The 19,895-nt window shown below is 42.1% G+C and overlaps 3 non-coding genes across 3 annotated transcripts; all 3 read left to right on the forward strand.

Moving 5' to 3' along the window:
- The first annotated feature begins 4,879 nt into the window (after nt 1-4,879).
- On the forward strand, nt 4,880-4,952 carry TRNAA-UGC (transfer RNA alanine (anticodon UGC)). Its single transcript has one exon. It is a non-coding gene; the product is annotated as a tRNA-Ala (tRNA).
- A 1,339-nt stretch (nt 4,953-6,291) lies between these two features.
- On the forward strand, nt 6,292-6,365 carry TRNAT-AGU (transfer RNA threonine (anticodon AGU)). Its single transcript has one exon. It is a non-coding gene; the product is annotated as a tRNA-Thr (tRNA).
- A 381-nt stretch (nt 6,366-6,746) lies between these two features.
- TRNAQ-UUG (transfer RNA glutamine (anticodon UUG)) lies at nt 6,747-6,818 on the forward strand. The gene has a single exon. It is a non-coding gene; the product is annotated as a tRNA-Gln (tRNA).
- The last annotated feature ends 13,077 nt before the right edge of the window (nt 6,819-19,895 follow it).

A 19,895-nucleotide genomic window follows, 5' to 3' on the forward strand; every position in this document is an offset into this window, starting at 1 on the left:
ATGGATCGAGTACTAGAAACGCACCTATCATCCCGGGCACGTGCTCAGGATGCACATTGCTACATCCAAACTTAAAATCTGGGATAATATTCATTTGTGGCTTCATTCTGATAACATCTGTTGACATGACCCCTCTACTAGAGACTCCATCCGTGTATTTTATGTTATATACGCATGATTTATCGCCCCGAATCGTACTACATTTCAAGTCTTGTTTATACGTTTGACATTGATTTGTGTTCCTACAATCAATAACCTTATACTTGTGTGACCTACTTTGATTAAAGTATGGAAACTTGTCTTTTCCGGCCTGACTTTTACCTGGAAACCATACAAGGTCGCTTCCTGTGTCGAAAATCCCGTATACTAATTGCATAGGGTCGCCAATGAACAAGCTCATTACGTAATAAAATGCATTCTTGTTGTAAGTCACGTAACCATAATCGTTTTGTGATATATTTCTTTTGGTTTCGACCCATTTTTGGTAGTGTGTTCGGTCTAGGGTAACATTGGTTAATGTTGTTGGGATGTTATTTGCGGCTAGTATCTGGGGGTAGAACGGGGAGCGAGGTGAGATTGGTGAGATTAAAGGCGCGGTGAAGCCATCGCCTTTTAGAGGAAATCGAGTTGGAGTAGAGGAAGCCAATGAGGTGATTAAGTAGAAGAGGGTGGTAAGAAAGATGCTATGGAGCATTTTGATGATTAGAAAGAGACACAATGTTAAATTTGATATGATGGAAAGGGATTATTTATATGTTCTACTTTCGGTTTATCTTGTTATCTAATCTAAAGGATTGATAGTATCTTGAAAATAATTGTTGATTGAGTTTGATTTATGAGCTTAAACCAAACATATTTTCTTTTCACATAGGAGTAGTATCCGAGTGTGGTATTATTGATTATGTGATTATTTGTTTAACTTGTTATCTAAAGGATGGATAATATCGTAAAAAATCGTTGATTGAGTTTGATTTATTAGCTTAAGGGATTTCACCATTTGTACCCCTCTGTTATTAGCTTTTCACACTTATACCCCTGTATTTGCCAAAAGCCCACATATACCACTCAACTTTACAAAAACTTTTATCCGTGACCAAAAGTTGTATTCCGTTAGTTAGAATCTGTTCAGTTATGATTTTGCAGTTAATTAATCATTAATCAATTTCAATTAATCCTTAATACTAAATAATTATAATGAAAATAAAATAAAGTATTAAATTTTATAAATAAGGCCCCTCAAATCCTTAAATCGCCAATTTCACTCACTACCAGCAATATCTTTGTAACGAGCTACTTTTTCGCGAACGAAGTGGATGTCCAGCTTAATGTGCTTAGTGCGCTGATGTTGGACGGGGTTGCCAGCAAGATAGATGGCACTGATATTATCAAAATAAACGAGTGTTGCCTTAGGAAGCGGGTGATGGAGCTCGACCAAGAGATTTCGAAGCCAGCACGATTCAGAAACAACATTCGTAACGCCGAGGTACCCAGCCATGGCACTCAAACGTGACAACGTAGGTTATCGTTTGGAAGCCCATGACACGAGATTGTCACCAAGGAACACACAATAGCCACTTGTGGAGCGGCGAGTGTCCGGGCAACCCGCCCAATCGGCGTCAGTATATGACGTGAGGAAGGTGGCAGGGGACAAGTTCAGTATGAGCCCATAATGAGCGGTACCTTTTACATACCGAATCACACGTTTGAGAGCATTCATATGCGTTTTTATAGGATTATGCATAAATAGACACAATTGTTGAACGACATACGAGATATCGGGACGAGTGACAGTATTGAAGGGTACCTACAAGGCTACGATACAAGGACGGGTCAGAGCACGGAAGGCTATCAACCGAACTGAGTTTCGGTTTGGTATCCACGGGAGTAGAGGACGGCTTACAAGGGGCCATGCTAGCACGATCAAGGATACCCAAAGCATAGTTAGACTGTGAGAGAAACATGTCATCGCTGCCTGAACGTGTTACCGCAATACCAAGAAAGAAACTTAAGGGTTCGGGGTCCTTCGTAGCGAATTCCGAGCTAAGACGAGTCATAATTGATTTTCTTAATGCTTCAGTGGAGGCGGTGAGTATCATATCGTAAGCATAAAGCAATAAGAAGGTTAGATGATTACCGTCTTTATAAATGAAAAGAGAGTGATCACACTTACTATGCTCAAAACCGATGGTGTGGACAAATTTAGCAAATCGTTTGTACCACGCACGGGGGACTTGCATAAGACCATGGAGCGACTTGCGTAGTAAACGAATGTAAGACGGTCGTTGTGAGTCTTTATAGTCAAGTGATTTATGTATATAGACGATTTCATTGAGATCACCGTGAAGAAAGACATTCTTTACATCTAATTGATGTATCAGCCAACGGCGAGAAAGAGCAAAACTGAGGACAACTCGGATGGATGCTGGTTTGACAGTTGGACTAAATTTCTCGCCACAGTCGATGCCTACCTGCTGAATCTGCCCGTCACCTACAAGACGAGCCCTATGTCGCTCAAAAGAATCATTAGAGTGAAACTTATGACGAAATATCCACATAGAACGAATGACATTCACATTAGGCGGACGCGGGACTAAATCCCACGTTCCAATGCTAATAAGAGCATTGTATTCCTAATCCATGGCCAATTTCCAATTCACATCTTTTAAAGCTGACAGAAGATTTTTGGAAATGGGTGAGATGACAACACTAGTATGAAGGTCGAAAACTGATTTTGGTTTGTGAATGCCATGAAGAGCCCGTGTCATAGGCTTGGAGATGGGGGAGGTTTGGGTAATAGGGACGGTTCTGGTGGCGTCACGGGAATAATGGGTGAGACGACATGTGGACTAGTTGGAGTAGGTGAACGAGGAGGGGTAGTACGTGGTGTTGTTGGGTTGGTCACACGGTCAAGGATAGGAGAGGGGGTCCCGGTGGAGTGACGCAGGACATATGGGGGGACGACATTGTCAAGGAAAGTATAGTCGATAGAGCTAGAGCGATGAATATCACGGTAAAGAAACTGCATTTCATCAAAAATAACATAACGACTTTATATGACTTTCTTTTGTTGAATTTCGTAACAACGATATCCTCGGTGATGGTCAGGAAACCCAAGGAAAACACATTTGGTGGCTCGTGCTTGAGTATTATTGATGATATGGTGAAGCACTCGATTCGATTTAGCATGATTTATAAAGAGTGCAAACCAAAGAGGGTATTGGTCGTTATCCATCCTTATTTCGACGGTAACGTGGTTCTTGATATTGTTGACTGCAAGAGTCGGGTGAAAAGAAGAGGAAGCTTTCGTGTTAGTCATGGCGAGAGTTTTGACGTGAGGTCAGGGATGGTGACGAGAGGTCGAGAGAGATAGATAGTTGAATAGACACGAAAGGCAAAGCTAGGGTTCGAGCGGAAGCGAGATCATCGATTTTCTTTTTTACCCTAGGAAGTTGATATCATGTAAGAAGATTAATGCTTGAATATTATTGATTAAGAAGGTATAAATACAATTACAATGTGCAAGATATTAGCCAAATTACAACGATACTTGCTAATAATATAATATACATAATCGCTAAGTGAAGGGTAAGTAAATAAATACTTTATTTACGCATATACTCTAACAATCTTGTCACCTCCGACCACCGCTATCACAAGTCAGCCTACCTTGTCGTTGAGCACCTTCATCACACCTCGCAAGAAAGTCACCGCTCCGCCGTGCACACCCTTCCTTGGCGTCGTCTCATTATATCCCTCGCAAGAATACATCCATTTTTTTGAAGATTTTGACATGGAAGCAGTTGGGAGAGGATGATGGTGTTTGTAGAGAGGGGCAAAATTATGGTCGAGGTCAAGGGATTGTGCCGACGGAGTAGGATAAATTGGACTTGTTTTGTAGGGTGATCGCTGGTGGGCTTGTTGGACATGGTGGATTGTGAGGGACTCTTGTGGTTGTGGTGGGTTGGAGGCTGCTTTCTTGTTTTTTTCAAAATTAATATTTTAATTTAAAGTTAATTAGCAACTAATAATATGCAAAATCAACACTTAACGGACCAAAATTGCCGGAATTAAACTTTGGTTGTAAATGAGAGTCACTTGCAAAGTTGAGGGTATATGCGGGCTTTTGAAATATGTAAGGGTACAAGTGAGAAAAGTCAATAATAGAGGGGTACAAATGAGAAAATCTCTTGGCTTAAACAATATAATTTATCTTCTCACATTGGAGCAGTATCCGAGTGTGATATTATTGTTGATGTATGTGATTTAGTACTACGATTGATGATTGTCAAAATGTATATTATGCTGGTTTGCTATTGTGATGTTGTGTTGATTTTTTCCCATGTTATACCTTGATTGATAATGTAATCTCGATTTGTTTACATCCAATTAGTTTCATGTCTTGATAATTTTCTAATTCAATTTATCATACACTCTCCAACTTGAACCTTTAATGTAACACTTAATTGAGTGTTCTCATGCAATCGTTACCTTTTGGTGTGCACTAGATAAACTCCTGAATATACGTGATATTCTGCAAATCACGTCTACCATATCATCCTTTTTTGGAGTTGATTGGCTCGAAGTTTAGAACACTTAAACTCAAGCCATAAACTCCCACCAATTTGTTCTTGGTGAAACTTAATCCCGAAACCCTAAGAAATTTTTCTCAAATTTTAACCACTAAACTCTACATTTGCGGGCAGCTCATTGTTGTTGATGCAAGTTGTGCTTTGGTAACTACAATATGAAATGAAAAAAATGAATAAAAACAGAGTAGAATATTATATCAATTCAAACATTGGTCTCAAGTGAGACTCGAATTCGAACAAAATCACCTTTTACAAATTAAAAACTATTAGTATTGAACTTCATACAACTTGGGGATGTAGCTCAAATGGTAGAGCGCTCGCTTTGCATGCGAGAGGCACGGGGTTCGATCCCCCGCATCTCCATTTTTTTTTTCAGTTTACTTACATTGTTTTGATTCTGTTAAAAAAAATTCCATGCACATTATATGATATTATGATAATCTGTAAATCTTTTGTGCGTCCTATGAGTTCCAATCTCCCACGAATAGATTGTCATCATCGATCTTTATCCTTCCGACTAAAGCATTCAATCCAAATATTATCTTTGCCCTACAAAATATCAACAATGCATCATATAAACGATATTCATTCAAGTTTGTTATATAAACTACTTCGACAAGTTTATTCAAGACACGCAATTTCAGATTATTTTATTCGATTTATGAAGTTGTGTACCCTGCATCATTGAATAATTGAGCAAGTTTATCCCATCTATCCATGTCTAGGCAACCGTTGTCGAACCCAAACGTACTATTATTGGATATGTAAAAGTCTAGGCATTGGCCTACGGCTTTTCCTACATTGTACATAATTTGATCTTGTAGTGATCTAGACCACGAATATACCTTTCAAAGCTTTGTAAAGTATTTCGTTTCGTAAATCCTACAATAATTTTACAAAAATCATTAACATAGGATTAGACGACAACCGTAAAGCGACACAAATAATTGAGTAAAAAGCGCAAGGAAGACAGATTATTATACAAGATGAAGGATACTAGCATTGCACATATGAAATTATCATCCGTTTTAGCGATGGAGGTCGATCCTTGTATCGACACGGTCACGTTATTAGTCTCTTGAGCTTTAGCACCTAAGCGTATGCTACTTGTAACAACAAGCATCCATGCACAAATCATTAGTACGCTTCTACAAAATCTTCCTTGGTTATCCATGATTTTTTTCCTTTTTTTTTTTTTTTTTTTTTTTAATTTGTTTAAGGCTACTTAACTTTGTTGCAATAATGTGATCAGTTCTACGTAATTTGAAATTTTGAATTGTCTGTTTTGAAGGAGTGGCTTTAGAGGAGGTCTTGTACTAGTGGAATTATAGTCGATTCGGATTAACTATTGTCATATCTTATCATAAATACGAGTATAATTCGGTTAGGATTAAATAGAGTCATGCGTGATATAACACAACTGTTTGTTTGTTTTTTTTTGTATGGAAAAAGGCTTATAATGTTCAGATAGATTCATCGAGTCGACGCGTGAATCTCCATTACTGAGAAATTACTACATGGAGTAATATACAAATTCTATTCCGACACAAATTTGTTAAAAAGAATTTGTGATGTATGACTCTATGTGTATGCGGTAATGTGTGTTTCATGAATTCATGTACATAGATTCTACAAAGTATACACTGTCGATTACTAAACCTTATTGAGACAATAAATTTGAAGAAAACAAAATATTCAAACAGCTCTCGTAGCTCAGTTGGTTAGAGCACCCGTTTAGTAAGCGGGAGGTCTTGAGTTCGACTCTCAACGAGAGCATTTTTTTTTCCCATATCAAGAAGTCTAATTTTAATAGATTGCACAATACCTGACTTATATATAGAGAGTAATATCTGTTTCCCATATCTTACTTTGGTGAAGGTTGCCGTGCACATGGGATAGGCGATACCCACAAGCCACATATTCTACAAGCATTTTCCGATGATCCAATAACTATTTTTTAACGAAAGATCACACCCATTAATAGCCATACGAAATCCACAACATACATCACATTCTAGTATCGTATTGACTAATTGATGAGATTCTTGCTAATCTTTGATGGGGTGCTAGTGTGCTACTGTCCTTAAGAGACTCAGAGAAATCTCTCACTTTGGAGCTTGGTACTAATAGAAACCATCCGCTAATTTAATCAACAAGGGTTCTATGGTGTAGTGGTTAGCACTCTGGACTTTGAATCCAGCGACCTGGGTTCGACTCCCGGTAGGACCTTTTTTCCCCCTAAACTTTTTAAATGAAAATCGTTGAAGCAAATGAAAAAGGCTTAAGAGAGAGAGTGTAGTGTTAACATCAATTATAGATCTAATTAGACAATTAGTGTTGGTTGACCACCCGTCTTAATCTCAAACCTTTTAATTAATTATTCGATCCCTTTACCTTAAAGCTTACTTTCCCTCTTTTTCCCTCTATTAAACAAAGTGCTTGAACCCTACTTTACCTCTTAGTCATTGCATTGTTACCATTACTCCCTTGACTTATTTTCGTACACTTTTGATCTTTATTTTCAGCGAGAAAAATTCACTCATATCTAACCCGATTGAAAGTAAAACTAGTTTTGTGACCCGTGAATTCACGGGATATTTGTTTATAGTGTTTCTAGTAATTGAGACTTTATAAAATATCAAATCACATAATAAGATTACCTCATGAATAATTCATGATAAATCGTGTACAAAAAATACGGGCATTGACATGTTAACATAAAGATCAAAGTCGAGAAATTAAAGATTGATATTTTTTTCAAAGGTAAAATGATGAAAAAAATCAACAAATACCAAAATAAAAAATACAGATGAAAAAAAAAACTAACAAACTATTACTCATTCACGTTGATGTCGTCAATCTTACACTTAGTTTTTAATATATAGTTCTTTAAGCAATCCTAATATTTTACTTCTCCATATAGTCTTCTTTCTCCAATGAATCGTCCCTAATTCCCTATAAAAAAAAGTAACTCAGTAATTAGTGCAACCAACAAAACAGTGGAATATGTTTTATACAATATTATCGTTATTAACTTAAACTTCCTCTTAAATAGAGAAAGAAAAGTATGTTAACCTTTGAATAGGTCAACACCACAAATCTTGGTAGACCCTAAATGAGAACAAAACAAATACATACGATGAAGTTGAAAAATGTGATCAAAACTTCATACCAATGGAACTTGCACTAAAAAAGAAATAAATTAGTTAATAATCTGAAACCTTAATACATTTACCTTAATTGGAATAGAATCATAGGACGATTAGTGACATATTTAGTTCTACTAACAATAGGGATGAGAAAAATTTTGGTTTATAAATTTTGCTTTCCAACAAAAATATATAAACAATTGAGGATGTGTTTATGACTTTTGGGCATCATTTTTCATTATTATCAAATTTAATATAAGTATAAATATGAATCAAGGTTCATGACTTTTGAGTTTTGAGCATCATTTTTTTCATTATTATGAAATTTAATATAAACATAAATAAGGAGTAAGGAGAAATGGAATATATAAGGTTTGCATGATTACTAATAATTATAATATTTTTTTTTACAAAATCTACTTTATACAAGAGTGGTTTAAAATATTATCGTTTGTAATTAAATATGACATATAGATTATGGTAGATAGTTTGGCTTGCCTTTTAATTAGATTTATAGATTATTTTCATTATTATCAAATTTAATATAAGTATAAATATGAATCAAGCTTCATGCCTTTTGAGTTTTGAGCATCATTTTTTTCATTATTATGAAATTTAATATAAACATAAATAAGGAGTAAGGAGAAATGAAATGTATAAGGTTTGCTTGATTACTAATAATTATATTTTTTTTTACAAAATCTACTTTATATAAGAGTGGTTTAAGATATTATCATTTATAATTAAATATGACATATAGATTATGGTAGATTGTTTGGCTTGCCTTTTAATTAGACTAGGTTTGGTGCCCGGCTACGCCCGGGCTACCTTTATTTAACATTTAAATTTTAATTTCTATGAAATATGATTTCTCTAAATTTGGTTAACACATACATTTACAATTTATATATTGAAATTATGATGAGATGTAAAATTAATCAACAAATTATGAGACACGTTCACCTCTCCCGCTGTTAATATTATTACTTTCACTACATCCCCTGTTAATACTATTACGTTCACTACTTCTTCGGTTACTGTTGTTTGTTTTATTATTCATACTATTTTTACGGTTAACCCGTTAGTTTTGTCAAGCTCGTATATTTAAATAAATTAATATTTTCTTAAAATCGAATTGTTAGTTAATTTTTCATACTCTTTCCGTTGTTCCTACTGTTACTTTCATTACATGTGTTGTGACTACTATTACTTTCACTCTTCCCGCCGTCATTATTTTTTCTTTCACTACTCCCGCATTTATTATTGTTAATTTCACTACTCCCGTTGCTGCTAGTATGCCTATCACTACTCCCGTTGCTATATATTATTGTTGCTTTTACTACTCACATGGAAGGTTACTATCATAATAGTGTTGATTATCTAGTTGTATTAGAGTTATATATTTAAATAAACGTGAAATATTAGATTAGAATATTATTTAATAGCAATCATTATTATTTACTAATTAAATTACAAATCTAATGAATTATGGAATATTATATTTTTTGGAAATCTGAATTGATTTCATTAGCTTTTAATAGTTTCCAAAATATAACATATACTTATATTATATTTATGTATGTTAAATAATTAACATATTTATACTAATCAATACCATAAGTGGGACCCGTTTATTTTAAGGAAACTCGCCATATTCTAATATTCTCTAAATTTATACTTTTAACCAAAACTATATAATATTTACATTGAAGTCCCTTGTTCAGGTCCATCACACGGCGCTAGCGATTTAAAACTGTTCCGGGTGTAATTCCAGAGCAGATATTTGTTACCACTCGTAGCTTGTAGAATGATGTCCTTGCTTGAATCCTCCTTGCGATCTCCTGAAACGATGAACAAACTGAGGGCTCGGCTTTGGCCGAGCGTACTCACTCCGACGCTCAAGTCAGTAAACTTAGAGAGGTAAGTTGTTACTTGGCTAAATGCGTATTGTAGAGAGATAAGGAAGATATTACCAGATGAATAGTGGTTATTAGGTTAATTTGTGGATACTTTCCTCAATGAAGGTTGAGGAGTATTTATAGACTTTCACCTTTTGTCACGTAGTGGCCAAGTGGCCAAGTGGCTAGCAGGTGGAAAGACCGTTCTACCCTCGGCCGATGGACCCATGGCAGGCCGGCCGAGGGGTCTTGGATATGAGTACGTGGATATGCGCCCCGGCTGGCTGGTTGCCATGCCGAGACCCAGGTGACAAGCCGATGGGATGCATCGGCTAGGCTGTCTAAGTCGTTGACTTTGCTGTGGATATCTTTGGCTTTGTTCAATATGTTGACTTGGTCAGCGGTGCAGAATATGCCCCATCAATTTGCCCCCAGCGTAGTCTATGCCGTGGTATGGGCTCCGATGTGTGTTGAGCGTATATTCTGCGCAAGTATTTTGCAAAATTTTTTCAGATCGGCTTCTTCTGATGCATCGGCTTCTTCTACTTTGGTCTGGTTCTTATTAGGCCGTACCATATCCCCCCTCCACATGGATGCGTAAAGGGCATCCGATGTGGACAAGAAAGTGACGCTGGCCGAGACCAGGGTTGATAGTGCCGGTTGTTTTTGATTGCCCCCGGCCGGTGCTTCCTGGCTTGGTTGATCATGAGGCCGGCGGAGAGCTAATACCTAGGAATTTGTTGAGGAAGATGAATAGGCGAAGAGATATGAAGGGGCGTGTTGAAGACGCTTTGTTCACTGTTGCGTTGATTGACGTTCAACTGTCGCAACGATTGACATTCCGTGGTTGCATGTCCGACACGTGTCTGTTCGCTGATTGGCTGACGTTTCATGGGCTGTGTCCTGATTGGTCCCTCTTCATGGGCTTTTCCCTATAAATAGGGCATAATTCCGTGATTTTGGCCACCAATTTCATTTTCTCAAATTTTTCTCCAAAATCTTCATCTTTCTGAACTTTCAAGGGCTTTCTTTTCTTCTAATCTTCAGAGTCTTTGATCCGGCGAGTGTTTTTCTTCAAGGTAAACAAACAAGTTTTCTCCCTTCTTATTTTGTTGCGTAATCATTGTTATCATGTCTTCTGCTGACGCCGGGACTAGTACTTCTGCGCCGGGGGGTTCCCCGTCGCATCTTGATGGGGAGGAGAAACTAGACGCCGTCCCGGTGAGGCCTGGGGGCCCTAGGTCTCCTTCTCCTGAGGTTGATCCTCAAATTTTGGAGGAATGGGAGGATGACGATGATGACGCTGACGATTTTGGTGATGATGCTGAAAGGGCTCGTCCTAATGAGGGGAGGCAGCACGTTATGGATCACGGCGACGCATGTAAGGTCCGCCTTGACCGTGCTTGGACTCATAAGCTCGCCAGTTGTTCTGGTGAGAAAATTTTCGAGGGCCATTTCTTCTTTGGCAGGGGATATAAAATTGTTATCCCTGAAGAGGGTCAGGCCGTCTGTTGTCCTCCGCCGGGCCATACCGGCGTATACATGCGGCATTTGGAGTACGGGCTCCGATTTCCGTTGAATAAATACGTTATGGCCATCATTAGAGCCATGAACGTTGCTGTTGCTCAACTGCACCCGTTGGCTATGAGGACCATAGTCGGCTTTGTCTGGCTTTGTCTCTTCAAGGGAGAGGCCCCGACGGTCAATTTATTCCGCCGGCTTCATTATCTCTAGCCATCAATCTCTGGTCGCGTAGGATGGTACAGTGTGCACATGGAGCAGGGTTATGTTTCTGTCGACAAACTTTCTTCTTGCAAAGACTGGAAAGACCGGTGGGTGTACGTTAAGGTGCCGGATGACTACCCGCTGCCCCGTTCCTTCCAGCACCAAGTTAATTTGCGGTGTGAGACTAGGGCGGAGCATGACAGATGGGTCACCCGGAAAAAGCTTAAGATGGATGCCAGCAAGGTCCTCCTTAAAGAGGATGAGAAGCTGGCGATGAGGCTTTTCGAGGCGGATAAGGGTGGGGTGCCGAAAAGATGGATTCCCCCAACGCAGATCATTCTTCAGGATGAGCCGCTTTGCTATGTCGGCCTCATACCGGCCCTGGCACAGGGTGAGTGGGGTTGGTGTGAGGCCCATCACCGCTCTCAATGTTCCTGTTTTACGAACTTCGATTTATTTCTTCTACTTAACTCTTGCGTTGTTTCCTTCGCAGACCATTTTGGACCGGACCTGTCTGAGGATATCCTCAGGAGAATGGGGCTGCATAAAGATAAAACCGTTGCTAACTTGCATCCAAAGGCCCTAGCTCATGACCGCAGGACGCCGCCGAATGATCTCATGGATCAGCAGCTGAAAAGCTTGGATGCGGTGGCGGCCCAGGCGAAGGTGGCTAGTAACATGCCGCGCCATACGCGGAGAACAAAGTCTTCGGCGGCGACGGTGTCGACACCAATTCCACCCCCCATCCCTCCAGTCCAGAAGGAGACGGTGGAGATTGTTGATATCACCGATGGGGGGGACTCTGACGCGGATGGATCTCCCCTTGTCCGTAAGAAGAAAGGGTCTGCTCCGGCCGCTGATACTTCTACTGCTACGGCCAAGAAGGCCAAGCATGGTATGGATCTATCCTGTGGCTCAAGTTTAGCTGGTTCATTAGGCGTTCCTGATGACAGGCTCTTTGGTATGTCTATGTATGTTGACGTTGATGCTTTAATCGCATTTTTGTAGATAAATCGCCGTCGGCTGCCGCTCTCATTGAGCAGCAAGTGGAGGAGAACCCCGTGCAGGCTGGTGATCTAAACGTCACCATGGACTCTTCATCCCAGAAGGCTTTCCAGCTGCAGGCTGGTGAGCAGCATGCCGCCACTGAGTCTTCATCCCAGAAGGCTTCCTCCTCCCAGCTCGTAGCAGAAAGTGCGAGGTTGATCAAGAGGCTGGCGAGGTGGAACGATCTGACCGGTGCTCGTATTATGGAGCAGGAGAAGGCCGTGGCTCAATCCGCTCTTGAGCTTGCTGCCATCAAGAGGGTGGCCGTGAAGGTGAAGCTGGATCTCCTCAATGAGTAGAAGCTCAGGGGAGATGCTGAGAAGGCGCTCTTGGCTGAGAGGAAACTCAGGGAGGACGCTGAAAAGGAGGTCCTTGCTGAGAGGGCCAAGGCAGAGGCCGCGGCGGCTGAAGTTGCGAAGCTGCTGGAGAAGTGTGACCTCGTTCAGAGGCATGCCGACCTTTATTTCCAGCAGAGGAACGAATTCAGGAGCTTGCATGGTATCCAGAGGAAGGTGATTCGGAGCAAGGAGGCCATGATCAGACAAAAGGAGGAGGATATTGAGATGCTCCAAACCGCCATGCTTCCTAAAATGTGCGCCCAGTACCGGGACCTGGCCGAGGAAGCTGCCAGGGAAGCGATTGGGGAGCTCTTCCCTTTGGATGGTTCCTTTCCGTGGGCCAAATTTGACGAGCTATTTGACGACAAGCTCGACTCTAAGGAGGAGGCCGTGGCGGAGAAGGCCAAGGAGGCGGTGAGGGTGAAGATAGAGAAAGAGGCGGCCGCGGAGAAAGCAGCTCTTGCTGAGAAGGCTAAGGCGGCCAAAGAGGAAGCCGAGAAAATGAGGGCAGCTGACGCTGCCGAGGCTAAGGCTGCGGCTGCTGAAGCTGAGGCTGCTAAGAACGCCGCTGGGTTGCCCATTGAAGAAGATGTTGCTACCGCTGCTGATGGCAAGCGGCAACAGGCATAAAGTGGCTCACCCGGCGTCTCGGATAGCTTCAGCTCCTCACATACTACCATGTGTTGCTTGATGAGAACAAGTTTATAGCAGATCTGCTTCAGCTCCTCACACACAACCATGTGCTGCTTGATGAGAACAAGTTTACAGCAGATCATGCTTCAGCTGTTCTGGAGCCAATTATTAAGCCCTCCCTTTCTGCCATCTTTTGGTGCTTCAAATGACCTATTTGTAACTTTTTACTTTCCTTTTCCTTGTTCGGTTGTAAAAACTCTTGGTAGGTTGTGTTTAGGTTTATCCCTATGGGGACGGCCGCCGTCTGTATTCTCCTTACTTGTAACTGGTCATTTCTAATAAGAGTTCGTTTCTTTTGCCTTCGGCTTTGCCGAGGTCTTTATCTCACTTTGGGTTTCCTTGTGCTAATAGTTGAGCGTCTCAACTGTACTTAGCGTTTTCGCTTTGCCTCTGGCTTGGCCGAGGTCTTCTCTCGTCTTCGTTTGAGTTGCCTTCTTACGTTATTAATTGAGCGTCTCTTTTGTTTCTGCCTTGGCTTGGCCGAGGCAGTCTAGAGTGCGTATCTCAAAACGCTTCTAAGGTATCTTGGTCGCTTTTGCGAGTATCAACCGTGCAGGCCGTGACTGTCGCGGCGTCTGCTTCTTGAGGGAGACTGCCGCTCTTGTCGGATTGACAGTGTGAACCGGCGTCTGTTGCTTGATAGCGTCTGACGTAGCGTCTACCACTTTAAGTGACTGCCGAAGCGTCTACTATTTGGGGTGACTGCTACGGCGCTTATTTCTTGACGGAGATCGCCGCTCTTGTCGGATTGACGGTGTGAGCGGCGTCATTTTGATAGCGTCGACGTAGCGTCTACCACTTTAAGTGATCGCCGAAGCGTCTACTATTTGGGTGTGACTGCGACGGCGCTTATTTCTTGATGGAGGCTGCCGCTCTTGTCGGATTGGCGAGTGTGGCCGGCGTCATTGCTTGATAGAGATGCCGCTCTTGTCGGATTGACAAAGTGTGAGCGGCGTTGTTTGATAGCGTCGACGTAGCGTCTACAACTTTAAGTGATCGCCAAGCGTCTACTATTTGGGGTGATGCGACGGCGCTTATTTCTTGACGGAGATCGCCGCTCTTGTCGGATTGATTGATGTGGTGAGCGGCGTACTGTTGCTTGATAGCGTCGACGTAGCGTCTACCACTTTAAGTGCGCCAAGCGTCTACTATTTGGGGTGATCGCGACGGCGCTTATTTCGACGGAGATCTGCCGCTCTTGTCGGATTGACAGTGTGAGCCGGCGTCATTTGATAGCGTCGACGTAGCGTCTACCACTTTAAGTGATCTGCCAAGCGTCTACTATTTAGGGTGATGCGACGGCGCTTATTTCTTGACGGAGGCGCCGCTCTTGTCGGATTGCGGTGTGAGCGGCGTCTGTTGCTTGATAGCGTCGCGTAGCGTCTACCACTTTAAGTGACTGCCAAGCGTCTACTATTTGGGGTGATGCGACGGCGCTTATTTCTTGATGGAGACTGCCGCTCTTGTCGGATTGACAGTGTGAGCCGGCGTCTGTTGCTTGATAGAGACTGCCGCTCTTGTCGGATTGACAGTGTGAGCCGGCGTCTGTTGCTTGATAGCGTCTGACGTAGCGTCTACCACTTTAAGTGACTGCCGAAGCGTCTACTATTTGGGGTGACTGCGACGGCGCTTATTTCTTGACGGAGACTGCCGCTCTTGTCGGATTGACAGTGTGAGCCGGCGTCTGTTGCTTGATAGAGACTGCCGCTCTTGTCGGATTGACAGTGTGAGCCGGCGTCTGTTGCTTGATAGAGACTGTGGGGAAAATGAACATTTTAATGAAAGACTTGGTCGATTTTTCATTACATATAAACATGCGTTGGGGTGCCCACAGCTGTTTTGGACACCTCCGCCGCTATACAAGGTCTTCCCAAGATTATCAGTGTCCTAATGCCTTATCAAAGGCGCATCTTCCCCGTCAGCCGTCAGTTGCATCCATGAGGTCGCCCTCCTGTTGTAAGGATGGGCTTTTCCCCTTCTCTGTCTGCTTTGCCACTTTGAGGGATTGCATGTTGCATCCTCTGGCGGATATTTGGACGTTGACCACCATGTCCTTCTCGTCCTTGGAGACGAGCTTATGCGCTGCCCCCCGGTCCGAGACATACATCAGTGTCAGGGCCCGGATGGACATCACTGCGTCGGCCTCGCTCAGAGTGACCCGGCCTATGAGAACGTTGTAGGCGGACGAGCCGTCAATGACTACGAACTCAGCTAGGACATTCTTAGCCGCATTCCCCTCGCCGAGCATCACCGTGATCGATTGAACCCGGGGTACCAGGCCGCCCGGAGAAGCCGACATGCGGTGGGTTGGTGCAGGGGCTCAAGTCCTTGATTTTCAGGCCGAGGCTAAGGAAGCACTCCCTGAACATGATGTTAGTGTAGGCGCCTGTGTCAATCAGGCACCTCTTTACCAGGTGGTTGGATATGTCCAAGTTGACTACAAGCGGGTCGCTGTGAAGGGCGATGACTCCCGCGTAGTCCTTCCTTCCAATAGTCATATCGGGAATGTTGGAAGCGGGGATCGCTGTGTTGGGCACAAAGTTGATGGCCTGATACAGCTCGTTTAGGTGCCGTTTATGCCCATGAGCCGACCCACCGTTCTCGTTGCCCCCGATGACCACATGGATCACTCCTATCCGTTGAAAGACGGATTTCTTATCTGAACCGCTGGCGTCGGTCTCTTGGCCTTTGGCGACATACTTGCCGAGGCTCCCCTTCCGGATCAGCTCTTCAATGGCATTCTTCAGATGCCGGCAGTTGTCAGTGAGGTGACCGGTGTGGCCGTGGTACTCGCAGTACTGGCTCGTGTCACCGTCTCCTTTTGGCTTGGGGGCCGTTCCCACTTCTGGCCCTCGTTTCTGCTCAGGGCGAAGACCTCGGCGGCCGACACGACCAGAGGGGTTTTATCATGGTAATGCCTTTGGTAAAACGTTCCCGAACTCCCCCCGGCGCCCGTCGAGTCCTGTTTCCTGGCAGATCTGTCAGACCGTGACCTGTTATTGTCACGACGTCTCTCATCGGACCGTGACCCGTTATTATCACGGCGTTTTTCATCCGGGTTGTCATCCCGGCGGCTCTTCTTTTCTGAGGGCTCGGCCTCGCTGGGGCCTACCCAGGTTTTGTGATAGTCTTCCACCTTGATGGCGCGGTCGGCCATTTTCCTGGCGGCATCCAAACCCAGGCCCCCGTACTTGATGAGCTCATCTTTTAAGTCTCCCCCTGGGAGGCCTTTCATCAGTGCGAAGGCCGCTAGCTCGGGATTAATCTCCCGAATCTGCTGGACCTTGCCGTCAAACCTCTTTACATAGCTTCGTAAAGACTCGCCCTCCTCCTGTCTGATAGTTAGGAGGTCCGACGTCTCCACGGCCCTCCTTTTGTTGCAAGAGTACTGGGCTAAGAAGGCGTCCTTTAGGTCGGCGAAACAGTATACCGAGCCGTCGGGAAGCCCCTTGTACCAATTTTGAGCCATCCCATGCAAAGTTGTTGGGAAGACTCGGCACCAGACCTCGTCGGGCTGTTCCCATACCGACATGTAAGACTCGAAAGCCTCGGCGTGGTCGGTTGGGTAACTATCTCCTTTGTATGTGAACGCCGGCAACTTCAGCTTAGTTGGCACGGCGGTGTCTAGGACATAGGCACTGAGGGGCTGTCTGACCACGTGTCGAATGACACGCGGCGATCGGCTCCTCGCATTCCTAGTCCGGCTCCTCCCCTCGTAGCGGGAAGGACTCCTTCTCCGACTCGGGCTTCTTCTCCGACTCTGCTGAGTCGGACTCCTCTGGCTTCTTTGAGGTATGCCTCGTTCGTGCCGCGGCGACGCTGTCCTCCCATGAGTGCGGGTAGGACTTAGGTTTACCACGTCCACTTTGGGCTCCCCCGGCGTCTTGGTAGGGTCGGCTTCTCCTAGGGCTCCGTTCAAATTTCTCGGAGTCACGTTCTTGGCTCTGGTCTCCTGGACGGTTTCCGCCGCTCTTGTCGGCGTGACAGTGTGAGCTGATGTACTCCCAATTAGGTCCAGGAGCATCTTCAGTTTTGCCGTGTCAACCACATGTCCCATGATGGTGACCTGGTTGGCGGGTAGAGGCGTATCTGGTATATTCGGCATCCCGAATTCCGGTTGGATTACTCCGCCGGTGGAGGGCTGCACAATTCCAGAATGGTGGAAGGTATCATCTTGGTGTAGCTCGGTTTCGTCATTTACGAATACCTCTTGTTGTTTCGACATCTTCTTAGCTTTTGGGGTGGGTTTTTGTGTTGTTTTTTTTTTTGTTTGGGAATGAATGTGACTAGCTTCTAGTGTCTTTCCCCACAGACGGCGCCAATTGTTCCGGGTGTAATTCCAGAGCAGATATTTGTTACCACTCGTAGCTTGTAGAATGATGTCCTTGCTTGAATCCTCCTTGCGATCTCCTGAAACGATGAACAAACTGAGGGCTCGGCTTTGGCCGAGCGTACTCACTCCGACGCTCAAGTCAGTAAACTTAGAGAGGTAAGTTGTTACTTGGCTAAATGCGTATTGTAGAGAGATAAGGAAGATATTACCAGATGAATAGTGGTTATTAGGTTAATTTGTGGATACTTTCCTCAATGAAGGTTGAGGAGTATTTATAGACTTTCACCTTTTGTCACGTAGTGGCCAAGTGGCCAAGTGGCTAGCAGGTGGAAAGACCGTTCTACCCTCGGCCGATGGACCCATGGCAGGCCGGCCGAGGGGTCTTGGATATGAGTACGTGGATATGCGCCCCGGCTGGCTGGTTGCCATGCCGAGACCCAGGTGACAAGCCGATGGGATGCATCGGCTAGGCTGTCTAAGTCGTTGACTTTGCTGTGGATATCTTTGGCTTTGTTCAATATGTTGACTTGGTCAGCGGTGCAGAATATGCCCCATCAAAAACTATATAGTATAATTAATGTATATAGATTTATTTAATTACATGGAAGTCCCTTGGTTTCTGGAATTAATATATAGTACTAGTATGGGTGCCCGGCTTCGCCCGGGCTACCTCTACTTACCATTAATTTTTTTTCAGTAAATAAAATTACTTTAAATTGCATAACTCTTAAATTTATCATTCATATATTTTTCTATGACATATCCTAAAATTACGATGAAATAAATTTTGAGACCAATTCACTACTCCTGCTACTAATATTTTACTCTTATTAATGAAACAATAGTAATAACATTTCACTACTTGCCCATAATCATTGTTACTTTCACTACTCCCACCGTAATTATTGTTACTATCACTACTGCCGCATTAATATTGATAATTTCACTACCCCGCCGTAATTATTGTTACTTTCACTATTGCCGCATTAATATTGATTATTTCACTAAACCCGTTGTTGTTTCTACCACTTTCACTAATCTCGCTGATAATATTGTTACTTTTACTATTCAAATGAGTGATTACTATTATAGAACTATATCCAATATTACTACAATTCTTTTCTTTACTGCCGAAATTACTTTTACTACTTAGGCATGCAATTTTAAGAGGATTATATATTTATTCAAATATATTACATATATGCATTAAATCAAATCGAAAGAATTATGCAATATTATATATTATGGAATATAACTTGAATTATTTATAACCTACTTATATTATATTTTTGTATGTTAAATAATTAGCATCTCTATACATCTAATAAACTATAAAGTTTAATAAAATGGTATAGATTTTAAATTTAATATGTAATTTTATGATGATAATAATTAATACCATAAGTGTGCATATTTATACTAATTAATTATTTTATTTTAAGGAAATTGACCATTTATAGTCTTCTATAAATATTTAGGAAAATTATAAGGCATCTTCTTTCTTTTAGTCTCCTTGAAATTAACCATCTTAATTAATTATTTTATTTTAAGGAAATTGACCATCTTAATTAATTATTTTATTATAAGGAAATTGACCATGTTTAGGAAAATTACCAAGCTTCTATATAATTTAATTTTAACCCAAACTATATAATATTTGCATTGAGATCTCTTAATCGGGTCCATCACACGGTGCTAGTGATTTAAAACTATATAGTATAATTAATTTGTATAACTTTCTTTAATTACATTCAAGTCCCTTGGTTTCTGGAATTAATATATAGCAGGGGCGGATGCAGGAATTTAGGTTTGGGGTGGCACAATTTTTTTTTGCCGTAGATCTAATATTATTTTGCGTTTAATTACGTATTTGTACTCTTTTATTGACATACATACATGATTAAATATCGCAAAAGTCTACATATATTTCTATAAAATACTGGAAATAAAAGTATATCTTACATAGATAAAAATAAGCAATGAAAAAGGTGCAAATTATTAAATGTTCTCATATTTTAAAGCTAATAGGACCAAAAAAGCAAAATAAAAAACAAATAAAAGTATATCTTACATAGATAAAAATAAGCAATGAAAAAGGTGCAAATAAAGTTGTTAGTGGGGAT

The sequence above is a fragment of the Silene latifolia genome, chromosome 2 (assembly GCF_048544455.1).
Source record: "Silene latifolia isolate original U9 population chromosome 2, ASM4854445v1, whole genome shotgun sequence".
NCBI classification, from domain to species: Eukaryota; Viridiplantae; Streptophyta; class Magnoliopsida; order Caryophyllales; family Caryophyllaceae; genus Silene; species Silene latifolia.